The sequence below is a fragment of the Camponotus vicinus genome, unplaced genomic scaffold (assembly GCF_025532165.1).
Source record: "Camponotus vicinus isolate PSW18456_S1 unplaced genomic scaffold, iyCamVici1.0 SCAF_4, whole genome shotgun sequence".
Classification (NCBI taxonomy): domain Eukaryota; kingdom Metazoa; phylum Arthropoda; class Insecta; order Hymenoptera; family Formicidae; genus Camponotus; species Camponotus vicinus.
Window position 1 is genome coordinate 2444536 of NW_028141976.1, and position 26519 is coordinate 2471054.

A 26519-nucleotide genomic window follows, 5' to 3' on the forward strand; every position below is an offset into this window, starting at 1 on the left:
TCCGCGCGGGTAGGGGGATCCGCGGCGCGAGCGATGGACGAGGGGGTCCGCGCGGGTAGGGGGGATCCGCGGCGCGAGCGATGGACGAGAGGGTCCGCGGGGGTAGGTGGATCCGCGGCGCGAGCGATGGACGGGGGGGTCCGCGTGGGTAGGGGGGATCCGCGGAAAGAAGACGGTGGTGTGAGAAGAATAGCGCTACGTGTGGGAAAAGGATAGCGTAAAGTGTTTGTGAAGAGGACAGTGCGACAAGGATGGCATCAACGTGCGACAAGGATGGCGTCAACGTGGGACAAGGATGATGCATTGTAAGATGCCACATAGGTGGGAGCAGGACGACGCAAAGGTAAGTGAGTGAGTGATAGCGGCAAGCTTGTGAATGAGAGAGAACGATAATAGCGCGAAGAGAACGCATACGAAAGAGAACTATAATATCGCGAGAACAACGTGTGCGAGAGAGAACGATAATAGCTAAGATAACGCGTGCGAGCGAGAACGAAGATATCGCGAGACTTACAACTAACGCGAGACTTATTGTTGGAACGATAGCGCGTACGAAAGAGAGAGAGAACGATATCGCTATACTTACAACTAGCGCAAGAGAGACGCAAGGGATGGGAACGCAAGGAGAGGCGCGTAAATAAATACATTTCTTTTCAATACTAAATATAACATTTATTGTGTGCGTGTATTATACAATTGTGTGTGTGTGTGTGTGTGTATGTGTGTGTCTAATAAAATAATAATATAATAATATAAAATTTAAAATTTTAAAAATATAATAATAATAAGAATAGTAATATAATAATAAAATAAAAATATAAAAATATAAAATATATATATATATATATATACATATATATATACAGGGTGAGCCATTTTAATTAACGCACGCAATTATTTCGGAAACAAAGCATTTTAGAGAAAAATGTTTCAGACAAAAGTTTTATGGTTTCGAGGGGGCCATAAGATGGTATCATTGGTTTGACATTGAAGAGTCATTTGAAGGTCACGTGAAGGTCACTTCAAATTTTTTTAATGGAACACCCTATATATTTTTGCACATTCTTGTAGCTTATCTCGAGAGCTTTCCAAAACACTATAATTAAGTATCTTTTCGTTAAGTACTTTTTGAGTTATGAGGCTTGAAATAATTTCTTAATTTTACATAAACCGTAAAATATCTTGTAAAATATTCATTTTTCGATTATCTTACCTTAATACTTTTACGTACAAAATAATGAGAGAAATCAATTGGTGTAAAGAAAACACATAGTTGTTTTGAAGAAAAAATATGTAATTTGCAATTAACAATTCCATATTTTTTCTTCAAAACAACTATGTGTTTTCTTTACACCAATTGATTCCTCTTATTATTTTGTACGTAAAAGTATTAAGGTAAGATAATCGAAAAATGAATATTTTACAAGATATTTTACGGTTTATGTAAAATTAAGAAATTATTTCAAGCCTCATAACTCAAAAAGTACTTAACGAAAAGGTACTTAATTATAGTGTTTTGTAAAGCTCTTGAGATAAGCTACAAGAATGTGCAAAAATATATAGGGTGTTCCATTTAAAAAAATTGAAGTGACCTTCACGTGACCTTCAAATGACTCTTCAGTGTCAAACCAATGATATCATCTTATGGCCCCCTCGAAACCATAAAACTTTTGTCTGAAACATTTTTCTCTAAAATGCTTTGTTTCCGAAATAATTGCGTGCGTTAATTAAAATGGCTCACCCTGTATATATATGGGGAGGGGGCGATGCACCGGACTAAAGGGAGGCCGCTTCTAGAAGGCTAAGGGGTCGATGTGCCGGGCTGAGTGGAGCCGCTCCTGGAACAGAAAAAGACATTTGAATAGTTTTTTAATAATTTATTTTAGAATTTTTGATGTATTATAAATTGAAAGTTACTTACAATACTTTCCATGGCATTTTCCATTCACCGTTATACAATACACACAATTTATATTTTGATGCAGGTTTGGATTCACATATCTGTTTATCCTCTCGTCGACCATTCATATCATCGCGTAAACTCTAAAATCAAACATATTAATTTTATGTTTTAAATTTATTACACATCGACAAAAATATTTTACCTTCAACGTTTCCAATTTCCGCCGTAGTATATTCTCATGATCATCTTCTTCCAATTTTTCAAAATCTTCTATTAATTCGAGATTTTCACGCAGTTTGTTTCCAATACAATTTACTTTAGAATGATTAGGTTCTATATTGAAACATTTACATCCATAATATTTTGCAAAATCTCGCGCACATATTTCTCGGGCTAGAAGAAATGTCCTCAACGAATTTGTGCGAGGTTTTTCCAAGCCGAGCTCTTGATGTCTTATAAACTGAACGATTGAAGTTTCTAGATTCTTCTTTGAAAGTTGTTCCCGCTCGTATTGAAGTAATTCTTCATCATCACTAGTCCGAAAACGAAAATCAGGTTTCCCATCGGATGATCCCTCCTCCATTTCTCTCTCCTCTCTCTCTCTCTCCATCTCATCCATTTCTCTCTCTCTTTCCATCCAATAATCATCATCATCCGTATCGTCATCGATGATAATAACATCGTCTTCAGTCATTGCACTAACATAACACAAGACTAACGAAACACAGAACAACGAAAGAAGTAATATTCTAATGTACCAGACTCCTCTTCATTATATATCTTTTAATATCTTTTGTCTCATTCCAACTAGAGCATCACGTCTCATCTACCTCAGCATTTCTCTACATCTTTAGCGGAGCGTGTTGAGAAAAATATAACTATTCTTATTCGTATGGAAGGAAAGAATTAAAATCATAGATGGAATAAAAATAATTATTTATTGCAAGCATCGTAAAGAATATCATTTACAGCGCATGTTAATAATTCGCAATCGATTAATGATTCACTGTTAAAGACATCACTATCGCGTATCGTTTTTACAGCATCGCATACAGTAGTAATATTGTTACGTCGTAAAACAGTTTCAAATTGTTTAAACTTTTCATTCACGAGATACGTATTCTCGCATAACCAATTATGCATATGATCGATACAATTTTCAAAATTAAATAAATGTAATAATGTCGGTGGTTTCATGTACAAAGAATTGTCACATAATGTGAGTTTTACAATTTTCGATTGATACATTTCGATCGATAAATCTCCAATCCTTAATGGGAGAGCAGTCGATTGTAGAAATTGTTCAATGTCTGCTTGCTTCTGCATCAACAAATTCCACGTTGAAAAAGGCAACACTATTTGATTGCCTCGATTATCACCGAGAATCAGTTCCACGTACGACACAGCTCCAACGCTTATTCCAATGTCCAAATACTTGTACGACGTTGGGGTTAGAGCGTATCTTCTTCCAAGTATGCGAGTCGCACGACGAGGCTGAATGCTATAAAAATATATAAATTAGATCAATATTTAAAAAAATTAATAAATAAAATATTTAAAGATCGAAACTTACGTGTCACATTTTTGCTTCTTACACGGTGGAGTTTCACCGTTTCGAATCGGAACGTAAAAATTCATGTTGATTTCTTCAGTGAACCTTTCACACGCGCGATTGATGCAATACTGATCGTATTAGAATTAATATCAATTCAAATAGTATCGCAAATTGCGATGTAGAGGGGATTATTGCTGACACGACATTTTAATTTCCTCTAAAATTTTGTCGCGCCGATGTACGGCTGCGATGACATCATCCCTAGAACAAAGATTTAGCTGAATTCGCTAAAATCAAGCGCCGATGTACGGCTGCTCCTGATGCAATCACGTCAGATTTTTCAAATGTACGTGACAAAACGCGAAATTTTCAAGGTTAAGATGTGCATCGGAACAAAGATTAACCGCCAAGGTTAAAACGCACATCACCCCTAGACAAAGATTTAGCTGAATGTGCTAAAATCAAGCGCCGTTTTACGGCTGCTCCCGATGCAACCACATCAGATTTTTCAAATGTACGTGACAAAACGCGAAATTATCAAGGTTAAATTGCAGACGCTACTCCGGGGAATTTTTTAAGATGAAATCATTCTAGAATGTTCGATGATATGCACGAGACAGAATATAAATCATGATCAAGAGGCACACCCCGCCAGTAATTTTGCTAAAGTACATCCGGAACTATCATTGGGAAGCGCATTTCGCAAGTGTGTTACAATATGGAGGAACAAAATTTGCGAGAGCAATCCACATTGATTGATTCGCTGGAAGATTACATTGTGTGGGAACAACGATGCGACCAATACATCGAGTCGTTGGAAGAGCAAAGTCGCATCAAGCGACCGCGATTATCGATCGGAAATCGACAATCGCTGATTGCTCGGATCGCGCGCCTCGAAGGGTTGAAAAATTCGGTACGTGGACGTTTCGTACACGCGGGTGCCGGATGTAGCGCGCGTCAAAATAGACTTGTGTGGCGCGAGATTGATACGGCGTTCGAGAGTCGCGTATCGACTGGTGCGGTGATAAACTATAATCACATTGAACCTCGTCAATTTCTCGATGACGCCAAAGACATAGTGATAGAACATGTGCAGGACGTTATGAAAAAACACTGTAATGTGAAAGTGAACACTATATATAACGGTGAATTCGTGGCTGGGGATAAACACGCCAACAAAAGTATCAATACGCGAAACTATGAACTCTTTCGCACATCCGATTTACGCGAGTGGTACGAACGGCGTGTTATCGAATCCACCCTAGCGTCTCTGGAAGAGTTTCAGGAACGCGATAGCGGGTGGGATTTGTCGCGAATACTAAATTTAACTGTAAATATAAATAAGTATAATCCTATGCGTGCGGGGTGTCACATCAAATTACCGCGGGAGATTATGTTGAAAAGAGCGGTGATTAATGTACAATCTAAAGACAATGCGTGTTTCGCGTGGGCAGTGGTCGCCACCCTATACCCCGCCGAAAGAGACACGAATCGGGAATCATCGTACCCGCATTACACGACAGTGCTGAATCTCCAGAACATTGAGTTTCCAGTGACTGTGAACCAAATAAAAAATTTTGAACTTGCCAATAACATTTCGATCAACGTCTACAACATCGAAGACAAGAACAGCATTGTCCCGATGCGTCTTTCGCAGCAGAAGCAGGACAAGCATATCAACTTGCTTTACATTGAAGACGACAACAGCGTCGGACATTTCGCTTGGATTAAGAATTTATCCCGGCTCGTGAGCTCACAACTGAGCAAACAGGATCACAAGAAATATATATGCGACCGGTAAGTTTAATTTATATTGAATAATTATAGGTTATATACACTTTGTTATATAAATCTTTAAAAAATTTTTCTTTTACAGATGCCTGCACTATTTTAATTCGGACGCCAAGTTGCAGTCGCATACGGTCGACTGCGGAAAGATGAACGATTGCGCTGTCCAATTGCCGAGCGATAAGGACAAGTGGTTATTGTTCAACAACTTTAATCGGAAGGAGCGGCTCCCATTCGTCGTGTACGCCGACCTGGAATGCGTTCTGGCCAAGATGGATGAAGAACAGCGAAATTTGCGTCAACATCACCAAGTATTTAGTATAGCTTATTATGTACATTGTTCATACGACGAATCTTTATCGGCGTACCATTCGCGTCGTAGCGCCGATTGTATAGCATGGTTCGCCGCAGACCTCAAAAATTTAGCGTTACGTGTAAAAAATATTTTAAAAACAAATGTCCCCATGGTAAATTTGACGTCCGAGGAGTGGGAGAAATTCCATAGCGCCACTCAATGTCATATATGCGAAAAACCGTTCGTGCAAGACGACACACGCGTTCGCGATCATTGCCATCTGACCGGGCGGTACAGAGGTCCAGCACACTCAAATTGCAATTTAAATTATAAAGAATCTTTTTGTATTCCCATAGTTTTTCACAATTTATCCGGTTATGATTCACATTTCATTATCGAGGAAATAGCCACATCGTTCGAAGGGAAAATCGAGTTACTTCCGATAACAAAAGAGAAATATATTTCGTTTACAAAAGATGTTTGTATGGATGAAGAATCAAAAAATCATGTAAAATTACGTTTCATCGATTCATTCAAATTTCTCGCATCGAGTCTCGACAAATTGGCATCGTTTTTGGACAAAGATAAACTCAAAATTTTAAAATCAGAATTTCAAAATTTATCAACAGAAAATTTCAATTTGTTAACGCGAAAAGGTGTATTTCCGTACGAATACATCGACTCTGTAGAGAGGTTGCAAGATACGTGTTTACCACCGCGCGAATCGTTTTACAGTTCCTTGACCGGTGACACTGTATCCGAGAGCGATTACGCGCACGCCGAGAACATCTGGACGCGATTCTCCATTCGAACGCTAGGCGAATATAGCGATTTATATCTTAAAATTGATGTCTTGTTATTAGCCGACATTTTCGAAAACTTTCGAGATAAATGTATCGAAAGTTACGGACTCGACCCCGCGTATTACTATACTCTCCCCGGATACACGTGGGACGCCATGTTGAAACATACCAAGATCACGTTCGAACTGCTTACTGACATCGACATGGTTATGTTCATCGAACGTGGTATACGCGGCGGTCTGAGTCAATGTTCGGGTAGATACGCTCGCGCTAATAACAAGTACATGGAGTCGTACGATCCATCGAAACCATCATCGTACTTGATGTACTTTGATGTAAATAATTTGTACGGATGGGCAATGTGTCAACCGTTGCCTTACGCCAATTTTCAATGGGTTGACGATGTGACCAATTTTGATGTATCATCCATCACGCTAGATTCGCCTACAGGCTATGTCCTCGAAGTGGACCTCGAGTACCCGCAACATCTTCACGATGCGCACACTGACCTGCCGTTTTGCCCGACACGCGACAAACCACCTGGCAAGCGGGAATTCAAACTGCTTGCAACGCTATACGATAAGAAGCGTTACGTGATACACTATCGCAACCTGCAGCAGTGTACGCGTCACGGTCTTCGCGTAACAAAAATACATCGAATTTTACAGTTTTCACAATCTCCGTGGCTTCGAAATTACATAGAATTAAATACACATTTTAGAACATTGGCTAAAAATGATTTCGAAAAAAATTTATATAAATTAATGAACAATGCAGTGTTTGGTAAAACGATGGAAAATGTGCGCAATCGTGTCGATGTTAAATTATTAACAAAGTGGGATGGTCGGTATGGCGCAGAGGCAATGATCGCGAAACCAAATTTCCACAGCAGAAGCGTTTTTTCAGAAAACTTAATCGCTGTGGAATTGCGCAAATTCGAGGTGAAATTCTACAAACCGATTTACGTGGGTATGTGCATACTCGACATATCCAAGACATGTTTGTACAAGTTTCATCACGAGTATATGACGCCAATGTATCGCGACAAATGCCAGGTAATGTACACCGATACGGATAGTCTCATATATCACATTGAGTGCGCGGATGTGTATGAGAATATGAAGCGCGATATCATCAGATTCGACACGAGCGATTATGCAGTGGATAATGCGTACGGTATACCGCTTGTAAATAAAAAGGTACCGGGCCTGATGAAGGACGAAAACAACGGTACCATAATGACCGAATTCGTCGGGCTCAGAGCAAAGATGTACACGTTACGAGTGAATGGAAAAAAGGACACGAAGAAAGTTAAAGGTGTCAAGAGTAACGTTGTTGCGAGAACGATAACGTTTGACGACTACACGCGGTGTTTGAAAGAAGAAATTGAAATGACGCGTCAGCAGTCGTGTATACGATCTAAACTGCACCAAGTATACACGATCTGCGAGACGAAAATTGCTCTGAGTCCGTACGACGATAAGCGGTATATCGTACCCGAAACCACCGATACGTTACCATGGGGACATTATAGAATACCATTGTAAATAAATGTATATTTTATTTATTATTGTATATTTTGTACATAACCATGTATATATTTTTATATTTAATACATTTTATATATTTTTATATTATTAAATATTTATATATTAAATTATTTATATAGTTTATATGTATGTTATTTTAATAAATATTTATAATACACTATTTTTATGTATCCAAGAGTTGTATGATATATCCATTCCCAACCATTTCACGTATACGTCATCACCCTTTTCCCGCAAAATTTTTTCCACGAGATATACGTCGGGATTAGCGACGCGTTGTAATTCGTATTCGTAGAATCCTCCAGCGACGGGATCTCCACGCGAATCTTCGAGTATGAATGTCGCGGGATTAGTTTTCTGCACCTCGACAATCTTAAAAACTTCGGTCGTCCAATTAGGTGTGAAACCTTTTTCGAAGATGGTCTTGTATTTGCTTACGCGTACCGAATCGCCTATTTTAAATTTTGTCGGAGCCGCAATTTTTACGTTGCTATACACCGTATTTAAAAGTTTTTCGGCGATCGCTGGAGTGACGTCGGCAGGTCTCATACCGATGGTGCGATGTTTTCGCGTATTGTACTCTGCAACGAGTCGAGATAGCTCGTCGATCCATTTGTAATTTCCGTTCAGCGTAAACATTTTCCACATATTATTTTTCAAAGTACGGTTGAATCGTTCCACGACCGAGGCTTTCATAATGGAGTACGTCGAGTAATGATTAATGTTGTGTTTCTTCATGAGTTTTTGCACACTCGCGTTGTAAAATTCTTTTCCTCTGTCGGTTTGAAAATTTTTCGGACACCTTTTATCGTCTCCAATAATCTTTGCAATCGTTTCGGACATTTCGTTTCCGCTCTTACTCTTGAGCGGTACGGCCCACGCATACTTGCTCAACACATCGATAACTGTGAGTATGTATTTATGACCCTTGTTGAGTCGAGAATACGAACGCATGTCGACCACGTCCGCCTGCCACAGATCGTCGTATCCGCGTACAATGACGCGTCTTCGTGGAAAATTTCTTCTCGCCGGAGCATGTAGTTCCTCGACAAGTTGTCGCTTTTCGGAGGTGTTTATCTTCTTTCGCACGTTTGATCGAGGCATAATTAATATTGCGATATTAGTATCTCTCGTTTACTGTGTCGAGTCAGATGTTGCATATCTCAGCACATTCTTTATCTCGTCCATCATTATTCGTAGCGCCTGCACGTGTGTTTCAAGCGTGATAATTTTTTGCTCAATTTCTCCCTGTCGATCTCTCAAAAGTTTATCCACGTATCGTTTGTTGACGGCGTCAGTATCAGTTTCCGGTTGCGCTACACGTTGAATCTTGCGCGACCTTGCGTCAAAGCCGGTAGTAGTCTGGCAGAGAGCGTTATCGCGAACGTAATTTCTCAATAATCCATTCCATTGATAGTACAAATTATTCGACGTTCCGAGCGATAATCCAAATTTATTAATCGACATTTCGGTACCGAGAAATTTGACCGAATGACATATATCGTTGACGCATAGTTTAATTTATAATAATGCCAGCCTCGCGAAGTTCTTCGATAATTGACAAGATTTCATTGTCGTGAGCATTGTTGCCGGCTCGACGCGAGGCGTCCAGCAATCGCAAACGATCTACCAATTCGTTGGGATCGTTCCAATGCACGTAATCGATCATGTTGTCGCTTAGCGTCATGGTGTGCGGCGCGTCTATACCTCTTCCCACCTTTCTATCGGGGAATAATAGTGCAATTATATATTTGTACTTGTATCCTTTGTTACTTTTAATAGGACTATTAACTTTGTTGTCACGTTTATGCGCATTTGTTGCTTTTAATATATTTTGATATTTATACAAATCGTCTTGAGTGTATTTTTTATGATTGGGAAATTTTCTAAAAATCAAATCGTAGATACCTTCGGATCCCGTATATTTTATTCCATCGATAATTATATTATCTTCCATGTCCACATCGAAACGTTTATCACTGAGCATCATTCCTTCGCTGGTAAATTTAACACCGTAGACGTAATCCATACTCTTATTTTTATCAACAATCATGATAGCTCCTATATATTTTTGCGCTAGTGGACCAAAATGATCTCGGAACGTTTTCTGACCTTCGGACGTTTCTAATTCATGTTGGACCGATGTTACAAACGAATCGGGCGTGGTCTCATAAATTTCTTCGACGGACGGGGATGGTATTGTTTGACGCGGTTGTACTTTTATCGGAGTAGAAACAGTAGCCATATTAGAAAATTGTTTCCTTCGTTTCGATCGATTCGGTGTCGAATATATCGGCGAATCGTTTATCGGCATATTTATCCGTGCTCGCTTTATTCCTTGCTTCGACTCTTTTATTTTTTCCTCGTGCTTCTCTCCAAACGTTAAACTCAATGGTTCAATTTTCGGCGCATCAGATTCCACAGTATTTTCGATAAGCTGTTTTAAAGGTTCGGTAATTGGCTTAAATTGTCTTTCCAATGCAACGTCTTCCTCCATTTTACCAGTTTTCAAAGCGCGATATTTTTTGCGAATTGATTCGCTCATTTTTGCAATCTCTATCGCAATCTTTTCACGATCGCCGTTCATGATGCTTGATCGATGTGTCGATGACGACTGATCGCTTTACGGTATCGCGAAATCATTAAATCCTCTTCTATATCGTCCATTGATCAACGTGCTGTCTTTATCAATGATTACGAAGCCATCTTTGCGTTGCCAACATTTCTGACACAATGCGCGGAAATCGTCGTAAGACATGTCGGTATTTACATGATCGTTGTACACATGTTTCAAGTTTGTGCCGTCTTGTTTAAATAAAATGAAAAGATTCGCATTGTCGCGTATAAGATGCTTAGGTATCTTGGCATACGTTTGACAAAGATAGAAACAGTCGACGCTCGAGTGTCGACCCATTGCAAAGTATTCTCTTATCGTATCTTGCTTGTCACATGCCACGTCATCAAAGATAAAGATGGAATTCGGAAGCGCCTCGCTCGGTGGAATGACATCGCTGTTATTAGAGAATGTGAAATAACCAACTTCGTCTATAGGTGCTAATAAATTTTCCAAGTATCTATATTTCGGTTGTTGAAGCGATTTCGAGTATACGTACGCGTTCTCGAAACGTACACCGTACGGACTTTCTATCAAACTAATCAACACGTTTGTCTTACCGCAGTTTGGAGGGCCGCAAACGATACCGCGTATAGTAGTCGGTAGCATGTTTCCATGCTTGCGTACTTTTTTCTCCGATATTAGTCTATCGTCGAAATTTGATACTTTGATTATCCGCGCTTGTCGCACGAACCGCATGTTTTCTCTTTCGAATCAATTTTGCGAATGATCACGAGGGGGGAGACCTATTTATAGAGGTGTCTCAACTCGAAACCGTTCAGTATCAAAATGTTTCTCCTTCTGTCGGATGAAAGAGACATTTTCCGGCTTACCGCCGAACAACTGCAGTATATCCCAAAGATTGTTTTACTACAAAATTTTGGTGATTACGTGGAACGATTGTGGGACAAGCTTCCAGAATATATAAAGACTGATTCGGAGGTTCGACAATATCGTTCGTGCATGCGACATTACAATCAGCCGTGGCAGCGAACGCACATCGACGGTCCGCCACCGTTAATAAAAGATTGCTACGAATGTCAGCGAGAATCGTAAGAGGTAGCGGTCTCTTAAATCGTGCGATAAACGCGCTTCCCATCGAATTACATATTCCCGGTTATCAGTTTTGCGGCCCGGGAACTCGATTAGAGAAACGATTGGCTAGAGGCGATCGAGGCATCAATCCATTGGACGCCGCTTGTCGCGAGCACGACATTGCTTACTCGCGAAGCAACGACCTCGGTCAACGACACGTCGCGGATCGCATACTAGCTGCAAGAGCGCGAGAACGCATTACCGCGAGGGATTCGACTCTTGGCGAAAGAGCAGCCGCTACGACTGTTTGGGCGGCAATGAAGGCAAAGACAAAACTCGGCATGGGGATGAAAAAGCCATCGACGACAAAGAAGAGGAAAAAACGAATACTTCCAGTAGCGAAACGCGGTGGTATTTTACCACTTTTACCGTTGTTGGGAGTTGTCGGTTCTTTGGCCGGCGGTGCGGCGGGAATCGCAAAGGCGGTAAACGATAGCAAGGCGACGCAACGTCAGCTGGAAGAGTTGCAGCGTCACAATCGCGCTATGGAAGGTCGCGGACTTTATCTCGCTCCGTACAAGCGTGGACAGGGATTCTCAACAAAGTCTAAGAGAAAAAAAAAACGTCGAAAAAACATTAAAAATGCCTACGGGTGCGACAACTAACGTGCAATTGGAACAATTGGCGAAACGTATGCACATACCGTTCTTTAGAGGTGTTTTCATGCGCAATAATTTACCAATAAGCGGTGTACGACGAAACGAGAGCGGTATCGTCAATTTGGATGACGTTGATGGTCCCGGTACTCATTGGGTAGCGTACGCAAAGAGGGGAGATCGTGTCGTATATTTCGACAGTTTTGGAAACCTTCGAGCACCCAAGGAACTTGTGCGATATTTCGGACGAGTGAAAATTGAATACAATTATGCATCTTATCAAAGTTACAATCAGAGCATCTGTGGACAGTTGTGTTTAAAATTTCTTCAAACAGTCGACGATCAATTTAAAGCCTGACAATCCATCGTCACGACTCAGTATTCGTTCGACATGTCACTGATACTTACGTTGACTGGCAGAAGCAGCGTTCTCGCCGTAAGCTATTTTCCCGCTATAGATTTGACTGATGCCGATTACGAGCTTGGATTAACGGATTTTGAAACTTATCATACGATTCCAAACGTAAATTTTTCGAATAATAACACAGGCCCACAAAAAAAAAAATTTGTTTGACTATGAATCAGAACATAGTATTCCCATGTATTTTTCGACGCTGAATCCGAATCCGATGTCCGTTTTATCGTATCACGTCAGGTTTAAGGGCAATTCAAGGTCATATCGTTGAAAAGCGCATTAATGAGGCCAAATATTGTATCTTCATGTTTTTGAGGTTGCTAAATCCAAATCCGGTGTCCATTTAACCATATCACGTCGAGTTCAAGAGTATATCAAAGTTGAATCACACCCTAACGCCCCCCTGCAGGGCAGCGCGCCTTCGCTGGCTTCGTTACTCCAGAGAATCGGAAAATGGATCATTCTACACATCCTTCATTGAGGCAGTTGTAACCATTTCCAGCATCCTCTGGAGCAGCAGGCATTCTATATGCACGCACGCACGCACACACACACACACACACACACGCACACGCACACACACACACACACACACACACACGAACACACGTACACACGCACGCACATACAGACCTCATGCACTCGCGCACTCATGCAAACGCCGGCGTTAGCGTACACACACAAAAGTGTGTGTCTGGTTAGAAAAGCTCAAACACGCTTATTTAATGATTTACTCACTGATTTTTTAAAGATATAAATCGTTACTGAACGTTCCAAAAAATTTATTCTCAGGTCTTTGGGTTGTTTGGGAGTAAAGTCGCTTGGGGTCTTAGAGCTCGAGGTTAGACTCTCAGACCTTCAATCTGTCTGGGGGCGCTTTTCAACGATATGACCTTGAATTGCCCTTAAACCTGACGTGATACGATAAAACGGACATCGGATTCGGATTCAGCGTCGAAAAATACATGGGAATACTATGTTCTGATTCATAGTCAAACAAATTTTTTTTTTGTGGGCCTGTGTGATTAAAGTATTTAATTCTTTCATTTAAATGTTCCATTGTGAAAAAATTCTCCGTTAGGAAATACTGTATTATTTTCGCAAGATCATATCTGCAAACACCTTCGAAAAGATCATGCATTATATCGCAAGTTATATTTATCGAGCAATCAAAATGAGGGATTTCATTGAATATACATTCCTCGTTTACGCCGTATGCCAATTTTGAAACATCTTCGCAATAATTTTGTGGGGTACGTAATAAACTTACGTCTTCGAAAGTTGCAGAACGCGTATTTGATTTTACAGTACGACAAATTCTACAAAAATAATCACTGGAAAAACTCTCATTGAAACCTAAAAGACCATTAAGGCCGGTATTCATAGTCCGATCTTATATTTGAGATCGTCTTAAGTTCGATCTTAAGACGCTTTCTAGATTCATAATTTAAAAAAAGGCGGGATTTGAGCAAACTCTTAAGACGTATCTTGATCAAGATGATCTTATTTGGAAACGTCTTAATATGATTCATAAAACCCATTAAGCATAGAATTAAGATTATCTTATTAATCATGAATTCATAGTCATTAAAGAACTTCTTATTTCACGCACACACTGACAAATAAGACGTTCTTCGCCAAGACATGTGCGAGGACGTCTTATTGGAACAGTTATCTGCGTACGCTTGTAACGTTTATAGATAAATAAAATTAATGATTCTATAATAGTGATTAGACCACTTGAAACTAGAAGAAAAAGAAAAAGTTTAATTCTGTAAGTGAAAAATAGAGATAGTCTGGCCTGCATTTTCTTGTTCTTTCTGTTTTACATCGTTTTTTTTTTACATTCTAACCTAAAATATTTACCCACACAATAGTGTGAAATAACGATGATAAGCTAGACATATTCCAAACAAACAAATCCACACAATTTTTCGTAACATTTCATAATTTCCTTTACAGAATTGCTTGATTATACATATTATTTTTAAACAATGGATTTAGAAGATCCAAGAAATTTGGAACTACATGATTTAAACTTGAATGACGAAGAAGTAGAAGATATAATGATGCGTGCTCCTAAGCGATATTTCCGCGATTACCAAAATCTTTTTGAATTTTACAATGACAAAGAATTTAAAAGAAGATTTCGGTTTTCCAAAAACTCAGTAATGTTTGGCATTTTACCATTAATAGAGGAAGGACTTGCCAGAATAAATAATCGAGGCTTGCCAATATCTCCTATCATACAATTATTAATATGTTTAAGATTTTATTCGACAGCTAGTTTTCAGGTATATAAATTACACACACACATTTGTGTGTGTGTGTGTGTAATATAATACACATTAAATTATTAAATAAAATTTAATATTTTTACAGCTTGTTATAGGTGATATAATAACAATATCGCAACCAACAATTTCACGAATTGTATTTAGAGTGTCTATTTTATTGGCCAGCTATATTAATCGATATATAAAAATGCCATCATCAGAAGAATCATTTGGTGAGAATAAAAGATTATTTAAAGAACTTGGACGTGGTAATGGAGGTATAGGCTTTCCTAGTATTGATGGTGCAATAGATTGCACACATATTCGTTTAACGCATACAAGGCTCCAAAATATTGATGAAATTTATAGAAATAGAAAAGGTTATTTTTCTTTGAATGTTCAGGTATGTATATATATACATATTTATTGTTTGAATAATTAAAGAAAATATTGCAAAAAAGCAATATATATAAAACAAAAACTCATTCTTAACTCATTTTTTCTCCTTGTAGGCTATTGTCGGGCCACGCACTGAAATTTTAGATATTGTTCCAGAATGGCCAGGTAGTCAGCACGATAGTCGAATCTTTCAAAATTCTCGCATATTTATGCGATATAAGCAAGACCAATTAGATGGGATGCTTGTTGGAGATGCTGGATATCCCGCATTGCCTTTTTTACTTACGCCAATTAATAATCCTACGACAGATGAAGAAATAAGGTTACATATGTATTTTATAACTATAATTTAAAAATGTCTATATAATAGTATTATGTTTTTTAATGATATATATATATATATATATATATATATATATATATATATATATATATTTTAGTTATAATATCATTCATAGAAGAACAAGAATAATTGTAGAAAGAACATTTGATATATGGAAACGTAGATTTCCCTGTTTATCAAAAGGGCTTACTACAAAATTGTCAACGTCTAGATCAATTGTTGTGGCATGCGCTGTTCTTCATAATCTATCATTGATTTTTAATGATAAGTTAGACGAAGATGATAATGAAGAATTGGAAGATATAAATAACGAAATCCCACAAATTCCGCCTCACTGGCAGCCTGGAGAGGGCTTTCTCGTAAGAACTGCTCTTATCGAACGACTTTTCAGATAAAATTTTTATTATATATATACTGAAAATATGTTCCTCATTTGATTTATACACATAATTTGCATAGGTATATATTAATCATATATATTATACGTTTCTTTGACATATTTGTGTTACAAATTATTTTTTTTTACTTTAAAAATGAACATTGTAATATGTAACATAACAAACATAACTTAAAGCACAAAGTATTTTTAATATTTTTTATTATAAACATCTATGTATTATGCTAAATATTACTGAATTTTTTGGAAACCGGAAACGTTTAAATCCTATCTCATTGTAAAACTGAAAAAAGAATTTTAATAATCACAAAGATATCGCTTAGACGTACGCCTTGTTATGTTTTCTACTTCTTTTTATATGTTTGTTTATAAATCAAAATAATATCTCATCGTAAATACAACATAAGCATATCTTTTAATTGAACAGATCTCTTTAGTATACTTTTAATTTGTATGTCTAGCATATAAGTATACATATACAGGGCGATCCTGAAAAACGTTATGTCTGTAAAAAGATGTATTCCTGACACCATTCTAAGACAATTTTTCCTTTACCAAAATTTGATTTGAAGCGTAGTTTTTGAATTATGAGCAAAAATAGTTAGTAAATCACGCGTCGGGTACAGAAGGCAGGCAGGAGCGGCGCGGCGTGCCGCGAGCGCGGGCGCAGCTGACCGCCCGACGGGTGATTACCACCGCATGAATCGCTAACTATTTTATCTTATAACAAAATTATGCTTTAAATAAAATTTTGGTAAAGAAGAAAATGTCTTAGAATTACGTCAGAAATACGTGTTCCTTAAAATAACGTTATTTTAATAATGAAAAGTTGTTCCGGATCGCCGGCCGTCCGACGTTGCAATCAGCTGATTGCTACACGCGACGTGTGTATGGCGGAGTGTGTGCGTAAGAAAGAGAGAGAGAGAGAGAAAGAGAGAGAGAGGGAGGGTAGGAGGGACAGACATTCATACACACGCACGCACTTTTTTTCTCGCTCTCTTTCTCTCTTTTACGCAACACTCATACACTCTCTCATTCAGTCTCTCACTCACACTCTCTCGGTCACTCACTCACTCACTCACCTGCTTACTCACTTGCTCACTCACCTTGTAGCAGCGTAGCGAATCTTCATGCTATGTATTGTTCTTATCTGCTGCACGGTTATGATTGCTAGAGATGCGCGACACATCGAAATTTTTTCGATTATTAGTCTCACACTCGATTGACACAATACAGATTACACGATAACGAGTTTACTGTTTATTCACTCACTATTGATTTATCGATACCAAAAATTACTTTCAAAGAAACGCGAATGCAAACAGCACATGACTCGACGCGAAGCGACGGACCGCGGAGACTGCGCGACCACAAGAGTTATGTTGCCAGAAACGCGACACGCGACATCTAACAAACGACTTGCGCGTGATTGACGTGAGATAAGACGAACGATCGGCTAAAACCTTCGCATTGCGAATGCGGTAGAAAACATGAAACGTATAATGACATACTTAAAAAATTAATTATTTATTATAAATAATAACTATTTCTAATTATAATAAATAATTATTATTTTAAAAAGCATGTGTTGTACGTTATTACGTTTTCGAAATTATTGCATTCACGATGCGAAGATTTAAGTCAATCGCAAGAATAATGTAATTAAAATTACATTTGGAAAAATTTATTTTTATTCTGCTCACAATGAAATGTTCCAACGTGAAAATGTATTGGTCGCTCTGAAAAGAGCGGATTGACTAAAAAAAATTTTAAAGCAGATGCTCAAAATGCTTGCCATCCATCCTAATGCAAGCTCTCATGCGTTTTAATAAGTTTCTTTCGACGTTTTCCATTATTTCTTCGTCAATATTCCAAATAGCGAATCGTAATCTTGTCTCCAGATCTTCAATATCTTCGGGAAGCGTTTTATAAATTACTTCCTTGCAGTATCCCCATAAGAAAAAATCTAGAGGATTGAGATCCGGAGATCTTGCGGGTCGACGTATCGGGCCGTACTGACCCATCCAGCGTCCGGGAAAATTCTCGTTTAAGTAATTCGTAACGATCCTGGCGTTGTGTGGCCCAGCTCCGTCTTGTTGGAAGATAATATCGTTTCTTTCAAATAATGGCACATCTTCTAAAAATGTGGTAGATTTTCTGTTAATAAATCGACGTAGGTTTTTCCAGTTAAAATATCTGGATGGGTCGGTACGGCCCGATACGTTGACCCGCAAGATCTCTGGATCTCAATCCTCTAGATTTTTTCTTATGGGGATACTGCAAGGAAGTAATTTATAAAACGCTTCCCGAAGATATTGAAGATCTGGAGACAAGATTACGATTCGCTATTTGGAATATTGACGAAGAAATAATGGAAAACGTCGAAAGAAACTTATTAAAACGCATGAGAGCTTGCATTAGGATGGATGGCAAGCATTTTGAGCATCTGCTTTAAAATTTTTTTTAGTCAATCCGCTCTTTTCAGAGCGACCAATACATTTTCACGTTGGAACATTTCATTGTGAGCAGAATAAAAATAAATTTTTCCAAATGTAATTTTAATTACATTATTCTTGCGATTGACTTAAATCTTCGCATCGTGAATGCAATAATTTCGAAAACGTAATAACGTACAACACATGCTTTTTAAAATAATAATTATTTATTATAATTAGAAATAGTTATTATTTATAATAAATAATTAATTTTTTAAGTATGTCATTATACGTTTCATGTTTTCTACCGCATTCGCAATGCGAAGGTTTTAGCCGATCGTTCGTCTTATCTCACGTCAATCACGCGCCACGCGCAAGTCGTTTGTTAGATGTCGCGTGTCGCGTTTCTGGCAACATAACTCTTGTGGTCGCGCAGTCTCCGCGGTCCGTCGCTTCGCGTCGAGTCATGTGCTGTTTGCATTCGCGTTTCTTTGAAAGTAATTTTTGGTATCGATAAATCAATAGTGAATGAATAAACAGTAAACTCGTTATCGTGTAATCTGTATTTTGTCAATCGAGTGTGAGACTAATAATCGAAAAAATTTCGATGTGTCGCGCATCTCTAGCAATCATAACCGTGCAGCAGATAAGAACAATACATAGCATGAAGATTCGCTACGCTGCTACAAGGTGAGTGAGCAAGTGAGTAAGCAGGTGAGTGAGTGAGTGAGTGACCGAGAGAGTGTGAGTGAGAGACTGAATGAGAGAGTGTATGAGTGTTGCGTAAAAGAGAGAAAGAGAGCGAGAAAAAAAGTGCGTGCGTGTGTATGAATGTCTGTCCCTCCTACCCTCCCTCTCTCTCTCTTTCTCTCTCTCTCTCTCTCTTTCTTACGCACACACTCCGCCATACACACGTCGCGTGTAGCAATCAGCTGATTGCAACGTCGGACGGCCGGCGATCCGGAAGAACTTTTCATTATTAAAATAACGTTATTTTAAGGAACACGTATTTCTGACGTAATTCTAAGACATTTTCTTCTTTACCAAAATTTTATTTAAAGCATAATTTTATGTTATAAGATAAAATAGTTAGCGACTCATGCGGTAGTAATCACCCGTCGGGCGGTCAGCTGCGCCCGCGCTCGCGGCACGCCGCGCCGCTCCTGCCTGCCTTCTGTACCCGACGCGTGATTTACTAACTATTTTTGCTCCTAATTCAAAAACTACGCTTCAAATCAAATTTTGGTAAAGGAAAAATTGTCTTAGAATGGTGTCAGGAATACGTCATTTTACAGATATAACGTTTTTCAGGATCGCCCTGTATAGTATTATAAAAAAACATCTTTGTGATAAGACAATTTTATTTTTCAACTGTATACATATATCTATAATATAATACTTAGAATGTATATTTCATACATAAACTTATATTATGCAACTATAAAACTTCAATTAAAATAAAAAAAATGAACATCTTTTATCACAGAAATCTTTGGCAAGACAATCTTTGAACTGAATACATCTGTATTTAGAATCTATACTAGGAATATTCTAACCATATTGAAAATGTACAATATAGAATACGAACTTACATTATATGACTTGTTTAAACGTAGCTTAGTTAATGTAAATAAAATAAACTGTAAATAAAGTAAAAAAAAATAAAAGCGTACACATACGAATCAATATTTATATTATATTATATGGATCAATATTTTCCTTATCTTTGGACGAACATTGTATGATCCCGAGTTTCGCTTTACTGGTTTGTATTTCTTTTAAATGTTGTAACTGCATACAGTTCATTTCTCTCAAATGTTCTTCTTTCATTTTACATATTTTTTCTTCATGTGTTCGTTTCATGCATGCTAATTCAGCTTCTTGATTTATTATTTGTTGTATACGTTCTATCTTTAATTTTTCTTCTGTGTCTATAAATTCTATTGTGTTTCTGTTCTTTCGTTTCATATTATTGTCAATTTTTCTTTTTGATGACTCTTCTGATAAATCACATAAAGTCATACATTCTTTCTTACTTATTTTGTCAGAAACAGTTGTGTCTACAAAAAAAATACTTTTACTGTAGTATACGTTACATATAAATATTATTGCATATTAATATGCAAATATATTACATAAATACCTTGCAAAGTATTAATTTCTATATTTGTAGAAGATTTATTAATTTTGTCTCCTATATTCGTAGAAGATTCACCATTTTCGTCTTCTATAATTATAGGAAAATCATCAAGATTTAACATTTCTATATTATCAGTAGATATGGCATCAAATGCAGCTCTACGCTTATCTGAAATGTGTAGGAAAAAATTTTGTTTATGGTAGACAAAGTTGAAAAAATAGAATTATATTTTTAATATCTTTTGTGCTAATTTAAAAGATTACTTTCATACATACTATTAATTTCTGTCTCAGTCATGTTTGATGAAAAGGCAGCTGGAGCAGTCTTCATGAGGTCAGGCGCAATATTAAGAATCAGGGTCGATAGTTGCTTCTGTCTCTTCTGGTCCTCCATCAGTTGCCATACGGAATTGTCTCTCTTTTGTCAATGCTTCTCTTTGGCTTTGTTTTAGATTTGTCCATAATTTTTTCAATTGTTGGACTGTTCTCTATTAAAATATTTTATATTATTATATGTCGATGCACTATTATCGTAGTTCTTACCTCTTCACAAATTAAAGTTGACTGATTGTATTTATTAGAAATTTCACTCCAGGCACATTCTTTGTCTTTCAATATTGCACCGTCACTTTTCTTTATTTCTACTATATGTTTATATTCTTCTAGGATTTGCAGAAACACTTTTTTCTCCATGTTTGTGTAGTGTTTACTTTTACTTTTAGGTGCTTTTTCTTTACATGACATTCTGTAAAAAAAATAATATTTTAATTACAAAAAACTTAAAATATATAATTTTTATGTAAAAAGACCTTTTACTTACATTGCTAAAATAAGAATGTTCTTCTCTGTTTAAAAAAGTTATGCACACAATTTTCTCTTTTGATTAAAATTATGATTCAATTTGCATATGATTAGAGGTTATGAATATCTTTTAATCATATAAACTAGATAGCATAACACTTCCTAAAATTGAATTCCAAATGCAATGTTTTAACTGGTGAATCCAACGGAAATATTACGGAAACACCCGATTTATAAATAAGCATTGCCTTAAGTACATCTTTATAAAGGCGATCGTATATCACATAAGAATTACTTAAATAAAAATTTCTCAATTAAGATTATCTTATATCGCGACTATGAATTATATCGTTCTTGAGATGATTTTCATTGAATAAGTCAATCTTCACCAAGACGGTCTTGGGCATTACCTTGAGCTTCGACTATGAATACCGGCCTAAGTCCCAAATTATCACCTAAAAGTGCTATCATGACAAAATAAAGAATATGTTCAGAACCATTTGTATCACGAATAACAATTCCTTCATTACTTAAATATTTCAATTCCTCTATTACATATCGAAAACATTTTGTGTTCCCGAAATACATACGATCTGATGAATTTATCAGTTGTACTAAAAAAATATTTTCTAATAATGAAGCATATTGCAAAGGCAAAATTGTGATTGAGCAATAAAGTCCTCCTACTTTATAAATCCCTGCTGCAGATCCTAAAGGATTATTCGTTTCGAAATCATCGTAGTATAAAAACAACGGTATAACTGTTTTATTTGGATAATGCTCTCTAATAGATTTCCAAATAGTACCATCGCAAACACTTGTATATGTCTTATCAATGTATGTTGCAGCGATATCTGTTTTAAGAACGGATAATATTTTTTCATAGAAACCAGGTAATTCTAAAAGGGTCTTTAATGTTTCACGCATAGGTAGATTTGGCCTTTACATTTTTGAACAGTGAGAAGTGATTGTGTTTTGCTCTTTTCTTTTATTACTGTAGTATTCTCCGATAAAGAATGATTGTGGAGAGATAGAATACTTTGATTTTCGGAGATACTGGAATCTTTTATATTCACTATCAATATTTTCCAATATAGATATCTTACAGTTATCAAAAGTGTATAAATTAGAAGGTAATTGTGATTTTAATTGTTGAAGAAAATATTCAGAAACATTCTGAATTGTATCTCGAAATTCTTCTATAATTTTTTGAACCATTAATCGGGCAATAGGTTTCTGATATAATTGAGCGACGAATTTTAGCACACAATTTTCAATATCGTTAGATGAAATATTTTTTTCAATTATAAAATTATTTGTATTAGTAATTGAATTATTTTCTGTTATGTTTTCCATTTTAAATATTACAGACGTCTGTAATGATGAATTATCATCTGTATTATCAGAGTCTTGTAATTGATGTATTTGAAATGAACATCTAGCATCTAAGTGTTTTTGTAATGAAAAAAAAGAAGAAAATATCCGATAACATTTAGGATTAATACATTTATATGTCATCTCAAATGAATGATATGGATTTTAAATGTTTAATATATGCTCGAGTATCTCCGAAAATCTTTTTTAAACAAATTCGACAATCCATTTTTGGCTAAAGCAATCTTTTAAAATGCGATGTTAGTATTTGAAAAATTATTATTTTTAAGCGTAATGTTTTATGTTTCAAAAAGGCGCAAGAAAATTAATTGTTACTTACAAAACTGTCAAAAACAAATAATAAGAGCTAATACTAAACTAATAAAACCTAATACTAATGAGAAAATAAGTTCGGTGGCATAAACTATATATATATATATATGTGTGTGTGTGTGTGTGTGTGTGTGTGTGTGTGTGTGTGTGTGTACATTATAATAATTAGCAATCAATCGATATTACTAAATAAAAAATAATAGATTTTCAAAAAAACAAATGATACAAACAAGTTGTGAAAACAAGTTTTCAGATTTATACACAATGAAGACTAACCTCTTTTTATTTTATTTAATGCAGTGCACAGAAAGGGAATGTTCTCATCCCAAATTGTACGGATCTCATAAATTCTCCACTGAATTAAATACCACATATTTTCACATTCTTTCGGATAACACGCATTAAATGTTACAAAAATCTTGAAAAGTACATCCAATGCTTTTAATACCGTCGGCATAGAATACAATGTTGTATCGAGCCGAATGTATACATTTTCGATTGCAGTTATTTCTGGTCCAACGATGATTATAAAAGGTTGCATCGTAAGGTTCATTTGACGCATTTTATTTTGTTTTTGTCCTGACATATTTTTTCAATATCGCCAGGTACCTAAAGTAAATTACAAATCGTAAGAAACTTCTAATTATAAATGTTAATTTAACTATAACAAATCTTTAAAAAAAAACTGAAAAAGCGTCCAGTAAAAATGTCTGTTGTATAAAGCTTCTATAGATACATCAGCATCTCTTGATAAAATATCAATTTCGATTTTTTTTTATTTCGGATCTGGAACGAGAATGGAATTTAACTTACTTTACAGTGTATTAGAATTCCTTCCTGACCTTCCGAGATTATAGGTTTCCACATTCTTTTCTTGTTCCCAATTTTAAAAGTAATTTTACTTGATTTAGGAGCTACAACACTTGTTAAAAGCCATATTTGAAGGGCTGTTTTGGAATCTATGAGGAAATCAATAGATATGTATTAATAGAAAAAAATATTAATATACAGAGTTTCTAATAATAACCATATACAGGGTGTCCCTGAATGGTCTGTACAAACTTTGTGAATAAGTTCCAGGGATCTAAACAAGCAGAAAATGTCCCATAAACATGGGGTCGGAAACGCTTGCTTCTGGAGTTACGACGGTTCGAAGTTTTCCTGCAATAGCTGGAGAAATTATCACGTCAAATCGCATAGGTGTTACAAAACTACTTTAAAAACATGAATGAATCAAATTATTCATTTGATGATCTGGCGGATATCCATCTGGTGTATGGCCGTGCCGGTGGAAATGGATGGTTCGCCAGACAATGCGGTGATGTGCGCAGGCTTCCTTGGAATCTAACGGAGGCCATTTCGAGCATTTGCTATAGCAAGTGTACTGTCCTGTTATGTCCGTGGCAAAACCGAGGAAATAAATAAACACAGTTTTGTAACACCTATGCGATTTGACGTGATAATTTCTCCAGCTATTGCAGGAAAACTTCGAGCCGTCGTAACTCCAGAAGCAAGCGTTTCCCCATGTTTATGGGACATTTTCTGCTTGTTTAGGTCCCTGGAACTTATTCACAAAGTTTGTACAGACCATTCAGGGACACCCTGTATGTATATGAAACATATGTATGTGTATGTGTGTATCGTTCTTATTACAAATCAAGATAAAACTTTTAATGTACGAATATTTACCTAAGTTTAAATGCTGTGCATTCATTATACTTTCATAAATGTTCCCTCCTGCAGATAAATTTTTTTTTAAATAAGTGAAAAATTTTTCAAAATTTACGTTCCAAGATTTCAATAACTTTTCTTTACATTGAGGGAATTTTCGATCAAAATCCCTTTCAATCTATAAGAACAAATACAAATTATCATACCTACGTGAACTTAGCACCTTAATAAATTATTAATAAAGATTTAATACTCAAATTTATAGTATTTTGTTTGTAGTTGTTAGTAGTAATAGTAAAATTTGCAGTTAAAAGTATTTTTAAAAGTATTTTTAAAAGAGCATTTTTATTTTTATAACGGTTTTTAATTAATTTATTCACTGCCTCGACACTGTTTCAATTATTTTAATATCACTGTCACATTATATCATTTCAACTTTTAATTAAAGAAGTTAATAAATTAATAGAGAGCTCATGGAATATATCGAGACGATGATGCAGAATTGAAACATCTTTTTATCACAATTGTGCTGAGGCCCAAAGGAAGGACCAAAATGTTCACTTCCTTTAATAAAGATTTTAAACGAAAAAATCATACGCTTCATTTCCGTGCTTGAGTCTTATTAGCTCATCCTCTATTATTTATATTTAAATATAGTCTTATTTTATTATAAAGCCTTATTTTATTATACTATTTCAAAATAAAGACATTTACCAATATATAAGAAGAATCCAATTTCAATATAGGCCACTTTATAAATATGTCATTAACATTTTTATATATTTTACTAGCGTAATCTTCAACGCGTAATATATATGACGCATCCCATTTTTCATCAACTTCATTCTGTGGTTTTTGGTTATGGATCAACCAAATTCTATGTTCTTCTGCGATTTGTTGATCATCAGCTGAGAAGCATTAAAAAAGTTAATATTTATTGGACCAGTTATATATTTTTCAAAAATTCCATGATAAATCTTAATACAAAATATTAATACCTTGGCTTACAATAACATTTTGTTCAATGTGGTTATTGTTTTTCAACTTTTCAGCAGAACGGATAAATTTTAATGCGTTACGAAATTTATCGACCAATTTTCCTCTTGAGATACCAGCTTTATCATTTTTTGAATACTTTTTTCGTATAGTTGGCATATAGTAAGTTTCTTTACATTCTTTTGCAAATAACCCAATTATTTCTTCTCTAATTTAGCAAAATCTTCATTTTGAAGTGTTCTTTAAAAAAAGAAAATTTAACATGTAAATATCACGATATAGAGATATAGTAAATATAGATTATTGGATCTCAAATGAAAAATATTTTAGCAAATATTAAATAAGTTAAAACGATTTGTATTTATATTTGTATTAGTTAATCAATTTTATGAAAATTATTTGTTCATTTTAATATATTATTATATTATTATATATTACATATATATTTACATATATTACATACATAATACGTATATATATATATATATATATATATATATATACGTATATATATATATATATATATATACACGTAATATACATGTAATATATGTAAATATATATGTAATATACAGGGTGTCAGGGAAATTTTTGCCCACACGAAGTAAGGAGGTAGATTGGCTCAAATTAAGAAGGAAGGACTTGTACTGTTTTGTGATATTCGCAATAATTAACGAAAAATTAAATAAAGAATATCGGCCAATCTGCGTGAGTAGAAGCGCGCGGCGACGAGAGTCGTCC

The 26519-nt window shown here is 36.0% G+C and overlaps 2 pseudogenes across 1 annotated transcript; both read right to left on the bottom strand.

The window, feature by feature from the left end:
• Window positions 1-20153: 20153 nt before the first annotated feature.
• On the bottom strand, window positions 20154-21589 carry LOC145969707 (uncharacterized; annotated as a pseudogene). The gene is made up of 5 exons (XR_014438226.1): window positions 21424-21589; window positions 21147-21348; window positions 20880-21091; window positions 20608-20772; window positions 20154-20524 (listed from the first exon to the last, which is right to left on the bottom strand). The product of XR_014438226.1 is annotated as an uncharacterized LOC145969707 (transcript).
• A 1793-nt stretch (window positions 21590-23382) lies between these two features.
• Window positions 23383-24825, bottom strand: LOC145969706 (uncharacterized; annotated as a pseudogene).
• Window positions 24826-26519: the final 1694 nt, after the last annotated feature.